Source organism: Pongo abelii, chromosome Y (genome assembly GCF_028885655.2).
Source record: "Pongo abelii isolate AG06213 chromosome Y, NHGRI_mPonAbe1-v2.0_pri, whole genome shotgun sequence".
NCBI lineage: Eukaryota > Metazoa > Chordata > Mammalia > Primates > Hominidae > Pongo > Pongo abelii.
In genome coordinates, this window is record NC_072009.2 from 36,801,194 (window position 1) to 36,810,527 (window position 9,334).

General features: G+C 34.6%; 1 pseudogene; it reads right to left on the bottom strand.

Moving 5' to 3' along the window:
- Nucleotides 1–1,682: 1,682 nt before the first annotated feature.
- On the bottom strand, nt 1,683–9,041 carry LOC129053225 (testis-specific XK-related protein, Y-linked-like; annotated as a pseudogene).
- Nucleotides 9,042–9,334: the final 293 nt, after the last annotated feature.

Below are 9,334 nucleotides of genomic sequence, written 5' to 3' on the forward strand. Positions count from 1 at the left end.
GTTATTGTCTTGCTTCAGCCACTCGAGTAGCTGGGGTGAGATAAGCATGCCACCAAAGCTGGCTAATTCTTTTATTTTCAGTAGAGACAATGTTTCATCGTGTTGGCCAGGCTGGTCTTGAAATCCTGACCTCTACTGATCCTCCCTCCATGGCCACCCAAAGTGCTGGGATTTCAGACATGAGCCATCAAGCCTGTCTTTTTTTTATTAAACAATTTTGAAGTTGATATTTATTAACTTTGATCACCATTTGGTGCAAAGGATCACCAGAAATTCTTCCTGTCTCAATGAAATTTTTTACCCTTTGATGAACACCTCTCATTTCTCAATCCACTCTCATCACCACCCCACACTCCAATCTCCGACTATTTTTTGTGTGTTTGTAGAAAAATTCAGGGCCTTGCTGCATTGCCTAGACTGGAGTACAGTGACACAACTATGGCTCACAGTGTCCTCAAACTTCTGACCTGAAGTGATCCAACCACCTCATCCTTCCATAGTGCTGGAGTGACAGGCATGAGCCACCACATCTGACATATTCACAGTTTGAATGAGTTCAACTTTTTTAGATTTTACATATAATTGTGATCATTCTATACTTGTCTTTCTGTGCCTCTCTTATTACACTGAGCGTAATATCTTCCAACTCGATTCATTTGGTAACAAATAAATAAAAGATCAGCCTCCTTTTTTTAAGGCTCTATAGTATATCTCATTGTGTATATGTGCCACACTTTATCTGTTGATGTGTTGATGAGCACTTGGATTGTTATCATATCTTGGCTGCTATGAATAACGCTGAGATGAAAATAGAAGTGCAAATATCTCATTGACATGTTAATTTTATATCCTTTGAGTACATATTTGGAAGTAGAGTAGCTGGATTATGTGGTAATTCTTATTTTTAATTTAATTGTGTTTTTGAAAACTCAATTCTATAACCCCAAAAGCACAGACTACAAAAGCACAACGAAAAACAATTGGATCACATTACGTCAAACTAAAACATTTCTGCACTGCAGAGGGAAAAGGGTGAAAAGAAAAAGTTCACAGATAATGTATATGCTATATTACAAAAACTTACTAAATTTAAGGTATAGGTTCCAAAAATATACTAGGTGAAAAATGTATTATGGTTATTTTTTCTGCCTAGTTTTTGGAGTCAGATCAATTTTGATTTTGTTTTGTTTAAAAAGTTGTAGAATTATATTTAAGAAAATAAAAATTATTAATGCATAGTCACATTAGAAAAATCAATTTCATTAGAAACTACTTCCAAGATTTTGTTGTTTATAATATTTTATGAGTATCTTTATAAAGTAACACTCACCGTCTTTACTCTTTGTTCTGTGAAAGTATATATGGATATTGCATACTCATTTATTGAAAATATCCAACCCTTCTCCATGAGTGATAGTAATTCCTCAGCTGCTTACTTTTATTCTTTTAACTGAATTTTCTCCAGATGCTTACACAATATCACTGTGCTTCTGGATAATTTTCAACATCTCCTGGCAATACTTTGCCTGACCATCTTGGTTGCAAATACTGACAGAAGAGGGGCATAAAGCTAATGGCTAATATGCAGATTATGATGAGCTACACAGCAATTATTGAGTCACAAGACTTCAGTAAAATGTTCCCTACAAAGAACATAAATATCAATATTATTATTACATTTTCTAAAAACTGAAAGCTGTAGTGTAGATTGTATGGCCCACCTCTGTCCCTTATCAATTAATTCCTCATTTGACAGCTGCAGTTTCACTGCTGGCCAGCAGGAGAATTGATGGCAGCATATAACTAGTATGATTAAGATAAGCATCCATAGTTACCCACCAAACTGGAATTATTTTCTGTGTTGGGAGGAAGATGAGCTCCACTTTTCCAAAACTCCAGCCATGGTGTCAACAATAATACAAAATATAAGATTAATAGAACGTGTAAGCTCCCCTGTTTCAGAGATGCAGGGAAAAATGCCAGAGTCACTACATGTGAGATAATCACCAAGGAACGCCATATCATGACATAGATGAATTTTACCACCTGTAGCTTAATGGCAGCAAAGTCGTTGCCAGTGTGGATGGCCAGTATATTGCAGTGAATGGCACCTATACAACTGAGAAGAGGGAATATGTCATCAGCAATCATCATCAATGCTATTAAAGATAAACACAAAAATGTTAGAGAATAATTTTCATTAGCAATGGCCACTTTCTCTTTTAAACTTGCCATGTTAAGATATATTTCTCCCAACCCACCTCCTTCAGAAAATAATTTACTTACAAGAAAGAAAAAAAAAAGAATTGTTATCTTTCCATTATCAGGGATTTAGTAAATATATGCATGCAAAACATATATTACACCTGGGAAAAACAAATAATAAGTGAATACACACATACCCAAATTTATAAATGTATATCCACATTCCCTCAAAATAAAATAACTGGAACACATGAAATTGGATAGAGACATTCATGTCTGATGCTATAAGGTGTGACATCACCTAGAAAGAAGTCTCAATTAAGAACAAATAAAATTACCTGAATTAGATCTTGAAAAAGTGGTTTCTTTTTTATAGAAACTTAGAGTGTAAAGTAGGAAATTACAGTGTAAAATGGGAGGCAAATGCAATATAAACTGTGTTTTAGACTATGGTGATAACAGGAAATCAGAAATAAGCTGTGGAGTTCAAGTAAATTCTGGAAGTGGAGCTGCCAGATTTTGCTGAGTGATGGAATACGAGGTACTAGAGAAGCAGAAAAATTAAAAGTTTTAGAAATTAAGTGATATGTGTGGGCATGTTTTTGTTTATGTGTATTTAGGTAATTTTATCAGAAAGTTTTTAAGAAGAAAATTAATTTAATTTTGACATTTTTATCCCAATAATTAGACTAATATGCACAAGGAAGAAAACCAAAATTATATAGTAGTTGTATAATCAGTTCAAACAATCTTCTACTACATTCAGTTGAAAGAGTAAAAATTCATTTCACATATACAGGAGGGTTAAAATAATACAGTCTTTATACACAATGAAATGAAAACAGAAAGCAAAAAGAGGACAAATAGACTTTACTCATCTAAAGTAATTATTCGTTTTCTAACACCATTTAGAAAATTACTATCGAGTCCATTTATTCCTTCAGGAATACCCAAAGAGAAACTCTAAAGCAATAACATTCTTAACTGAATTTATGAGAAATAAGACTGAATAAAAGGAAATGACCTAAAAGTTAAATTTTAGAAAGTAAATTTTAGCTGGGTGCAGTGACTCATACCTGTAACCCTAGCACTTTAGAAGGCTGAGGTGATTAGATCACTTGAGCCCAACAAAAACAACAACAAAACACCAAAAATGTTAGCCAGGCATGGTGGCACATTCCTGTAGTCTTAACTATTCAGGAGGCAGAGGTGGGAGGCTTGCTTGGTCAAAGGAAGTAGGCATAGTACTTTTATTTGCCTGTCCCTTTACCCCAGCACTTTGGGAGGTTGAAACTCAGGGGTAATCATGTAGACCAACCCCGGCAACAGATTAGAAATTATGACCTCAGCAGAATGGAGCTGAGTTACAGTCAATATTCCTGTTGATTGACTACAGTAACCTCAGACAGGAATAAAGTTCAGAGGGCAGGCCATGGAAGATACAGGCCTTGAGTGCACCCAGTGCTCAACTATGTGATGCAGGTGCAACCTGGCACTGAGTCAACTTTGTCGGTCAAATTACTCCTGCCATGAAAGTCTGCTCGTTAATGTTTCCCCTCATGCTACCAGGGCTGAAGCTATAGTAGGCTTAAAGACCTTAATTTCCTTCTTTTCATTGCCCTGAATCTCTGGACAGTCTTACTGTGGAAGAAAGCTTCCAAACAAAGACAAACTACAAACACCGAATTAGGCACATACATCACTGCACAGAAATTGAGGCATAGTCACAAGCATTAGGATCAATGAAAGAAACATGATGGCATCAAGTGGTTAAAATAAAGCGGTGGTGGTGACTGCCCCAAAAGAGATGGGCGTGGACACATGGCCTGACAAGGAATTCAAAATACTTGTTTTAAGACAATGCATTGAACTTCAGCAAAACACAAAGAATTCTGAAATTTATCAGAGAATTTACATAAGAGATTTTACACAGAGAATTTACACAGAGAACTTACACAAGAGATTAAAAAATGGGAGGAAAAAACAAACAGAAATCTTGAAGAATAAAACACAACAAAATAAAAAATGCAATTGACTTTAGTGACAATAGAAGTGGTCAAGCAGCAAAACTCACAGACAAGTCAATTCAAAATGTAGAGTCAGAGGAGAAAACATAAATAAGATTCATGAGACTAATGGGATAACATCCAAAGAGCAAATGTATCAGACACTGGCATTTAAGAGTGTGGTAGAGCTGGGTGTGATGGCTCATGACTGTATCCTCAGCAATTTTGGGGGCCAAGGCAGGTGGATCATATGTTGTCAGGAGCTTGAGAGTAGCCTGGACAATATGGTGAAACAGTTTATCTATTATAATACAAAAATAAGCTGGGTGTATTGTTGGACATCTGTAATCCCAGCTACTCAGAAAGCTGAGTCAGGAGAATCACTGGAACCCAGGAAGTGAGTGTTGCAGTGAGCCACAATCACACCATTGCACTCCAACCTGAGAGAAAAGAGCAAACCTCCATCTCAAAAAAAAAAACACCATATTTCTTCAGGCAAAAATAGAAACACAACACACCAAAACCTAAGAGATTCAACCAAAACAGTTTTAAGAGGGAAGTTATGGCAATAAATGCCTTCAACTACAAGAAGACATCAAATATACAACTTGATGTTTCAATGAAGGAGTTAGAAAAACAAAAATCTAAACTCAAAAGTAAAAAAAGAAAAGAAAACAAAACAAAACAAAAAAAACAAAAGAAAACAAAGCCCCTTATAAAGGAAATCAGAGCCATAAAAGAGTTACCATAATTGATACCCAGAAGCAAATTAATGGTAAGAAATCAAATCAGCAATAAAAGGTCACCTATTAAAGAAAAGCCCTGGACCTGATGTATTCACTGCTGCATTCTACCTGCCACAAAAAAGAAACTACTGCCACTTTTTTTTAACCTAGTCAAAACATAAAACAAAAAGGAAGATATGGGAACTGTTCCAACTCATTCCATTGGGATGGCATTATGCTGATTACAAAACCAGACAAAGATACAAGAAAAAAGAGAAAACTATGCGCTAATATATCTGATAAACATAATGTAAAAATCCTCAATAAAATACTGGGGAAATGACTTATAATGACCATTTAGAAAATCATTCACCATGATCAAGTGAGATTACAGGGATGCAGGAATGTTTTAATATATTGGAATCATTAAATGTCATACATCATATCATCAAAATAAAGAACAATATCTGTGCAGTCATTTCAATAAGTTAAAAAAGTTTTGACAAAATTCAACATTTTCACAATAAAATCTCTTAACAAATTATGCATGGAACAACTGTAACTCAACACAACAAAAGACATAGACCCAAATAACCAGATAATGCCATATATACAAACCTTTAGCTAATATTACACTCAAAGGGAATTAAAAGATGAAAGCTTTTCTGAGAAGATCTGAAGGAAGACCAGGATGTTCATTTTCACTACTTCTATTAATGTAATAATAAAAGACCTTAGCCAGAACTATTAGACAAGAGAAAGTAAGAAAAGCTACCCAAATTAGAAAGAAAAGAGTAAAATTGTGCATATATGCTAATGACATACTATCGAAATCCTTAAACACACAAGTAAAAAGTAGTTAGAACTAATACAGAAGGTAAGTAAAGTTTCAGTTTACAAACTCAGCATATAAAATTGCATAGCATTTCCATACACTAACAGCAAAATATCAAAAAAAACCCAAAAATTTAAGAACACAATGTTATTCATAATAGGTATGGGGGATAAAAGGGAGTAAATTTAACCAAGGAGATAAAAAAAATCTGCGTTTGAAATCTATGAAACACTAATAAAATGTTAAAATGGCATACATAAATGGAAAGATATTTATGTTCATTGATTGGAAAAAGTAATATGGTTAAAATGTTTATATGATCCAAAGAAGTGCACAAGTTGAATGCAGTCTCTATCAAAACACCAATGGCATTTTTCACAGAAATTGAAAAAAAATGCTAAATAAATATGAAACCACAAAAATCGTGAATAGCCAGAGCTATCCTGAAGACGTCAATGGGGTTGGGGATTGAATCCATAGAATTGGGGATGTCACAATGTTATAAACCAATACAATAGAACACACCGAGCAAAAATAAATCTACGCCTGTATAGCCAACTGATATTCTGCAGAGGTGCCAAGAAAACAAAATGAGGAAATGTCAGTCTCTTCAATAAGTGGTGCTGGGAAAACAGGACAGCTATATGCAGAAGAACATAATTAGAACCCTATCTCTCACCAAATACAAAAATTAACCCAAATGGATTAAAAAGATTAGTGCAGTGGAGTGCCCCTATAATTTTAGCTACTCAGGGGTTCCAGCAGGGAGGATTACCTGAGCCTAACTGTTCAAACCTATAGCATGAAACACTTAACGCCACTGCACTCTACACTAGGTAATATAGTGAGACCTGACCTATAAGAATATATATTTAAAAACGTTTAAAATTAAAGATATAATGACAACACCAATCTGTGAAACTAGTAGAATAAATCACAAAACACATTTAATGGCCTTGGTCTGGGCAAGAATATTTTTTGGATAAGACTTCAACAACGCAGGCAAAAAAAATGCACAAACAGAAAAGTGAGGTTACATCATACTAGAAAAATTCTTTACAAAAATAAAATAAAATAAAATAAAATAAAATAAAATAAATCACCAGACTAATATAATGAGAGCAAATATTTTCCAACTGTCCATCAGAAAAGGGGTTAATCAAAATGTACAAGGAAATAAAAACAGATTTAAAAGAACAAGAAAATAATAACCCAATTAAAAATATGTATCTTCTGTTTACCAAAGAATGCATATACACAGCTAACAGGTGTAGTGTGTGTGTGTGTCTTTTGCTGTGTGTATATATATATATACACACACACACTATATATAAATATGTCAACATTTCTCATCATCACAGAATTGCAACCTCTACCTTCCAGGTTCAAGTGATTCTACTGCCTCAACCTCCTAAGTAGCTGGGATTACAGGGGCATGCCACCACACCCAGCTACTTTTGTATTTGTAGTAGGGGTGGTTTCACCATGTCATCAAAGCAGGCCTTGAACTGCCACCCTCAGATGATCTGTATGCCTTGGCCTTTAAAAGTGCTGGGATTAGAGGTGTGAGCCACCATGCTCAGCCTATTGCAAAAAATTTAAGAAATGTATAAAATTTCTTAAATTAACATTGTAACAAAGAAAAATTTTGCCAGGCATGATGGCACATGCCTGTAATCCCAACACTTTGGGAAGCCAAGGTGTGTGGATCACTTGGTCGGGAGCTTGAGACCAGACAGGCCAATATAGTGAAACCCCATCTCTACTAAAAACACAAAAATTAGCTGGGCTTGGTGGTGTGAGCCTGTAGTCCAAGCTATTTGGGAGGCTCAGGCAGGAGAATCCCTTGAACCTGGGAGTTGGAAGTTGCAGGGAGGTAAGATCACACCACTGCCCTCCAGCCTGGGTGACAGACACTGTCTCTAAACAACAACTACAGCAACAAAACTAGGTGTGTTTTTACTACATGGAGATTTATTGGTTCTAATATTTTCAAGTGTCTTATTTATTTGTTGAGATTTCTGGCTAATGTATTGTTCATTTTTTTGTTGTTTCTGCCTAAGTCCTTCTCTTTCAGGAGATTCAGTCAATTAAACTTAAATTTTCTCCAGATTATGGCCCAAAATCACTTCATGCATTATCGCTGGTATTAATGCTTTGGCTTTGCAGGAGGGTTTATTACCCTGCTGGTGTCACTAACGGCCTAGCTATTACTATTTTTTATTTGAATAGAAGATTAAATCATGAGATTGCACATTTTTGCATGTGTTTATAAACTTCTGCATTTACCTTTTAAAGAAAGGTAATACTTACCCCAATGACTCCTTATTCTATAAAATGTATATATTTTTTATACATTTTACTATCTTGGAAGTCTAAATGCAGATCTGAATGAAATTAGTTCTTACAAAATTTATAGTACTCGTGAAAATCAGTATAGTAGCAGACAGAAGTCATATGGAAATGAATTGTTTAGCTCCATTTTTGTATTCTAAGTCACAGCTCTGAATTTAAGGATGAGTAGAAAATCTACTACTAACATGTTAAAACATATGAGTTGACAAATAAAACTTGTGAGATTATTTTCGAGTCATACTCTCTTCTCTCTCACTCTACCCTCATTCCTTCCTTTAAGGTTATATTCATATCACTCATTACTATTTAGAATGCCCGTTAAGTTGAATGAGAATAATATTAAAAGGAGCAGAAAAAACCACTAACTAAATCCCATTTTCATTTTTTAAAAACTCTCAATATATTATGACTGATAAAAATTGAATAGGAAAATTTTCAAAATTGTGAAAACTAAACAAAACTAAACAGGGATGCATTTCACTTAGAGGAACAATGATTACCCAATCCTTAATCTTGTTAGTGAACAATTTGTATTCTATTTACTTGTTGGAAACAGAATGAGAGAGATTTGTATCACTTACCTCACTGTAGATCCTAAAGGAAGAACGTGCCAAAAAAAGTAACGCGGCTTTATTTCTTCTAAAGTCTTTTTTGAAAAACATTAGGGTAATTTGATCCAAAAGTACTTACACAGTAATAAAGTTCATGGCAAATGATATCAGAATCTGTCAATAGCTTTTCACTTAATTTCAGATATATACAATGCATAGGTGCCTCACCACAGCACCGAACAGTTGAGCAGAGAATGCTGAAAGTAAAGCTCATATGGTGTGTGTGCCCAAGGACCATTTTTTCTTCCAAAGATGAAACTCCTCTTGTAATTTCTTTATCAGTCTCTTCAAACACGGTGTCCATTCTTAGCATGCTGCTAATTCAAACTCTTCTTTTCAGTGAATCCAGTAGAGTTCCGTATCAAATCCGAAAAGAAGAAAACAAGATTCAGTATAATTCACTATTCATGGAAAATGTAAAAAGGTAAATATGGATCACTAATCACAATAAAAAATATATATCTGGTTTCGGAAATATTGAATCACCATTTGACATAACGCAGTCAATTAAAGCATTTGACATAATTTAGTCAATATGTCAAATAACTTGACATATTATTTCTTCAGCAAACATTGTTTCAAGGAAATAGACAATAA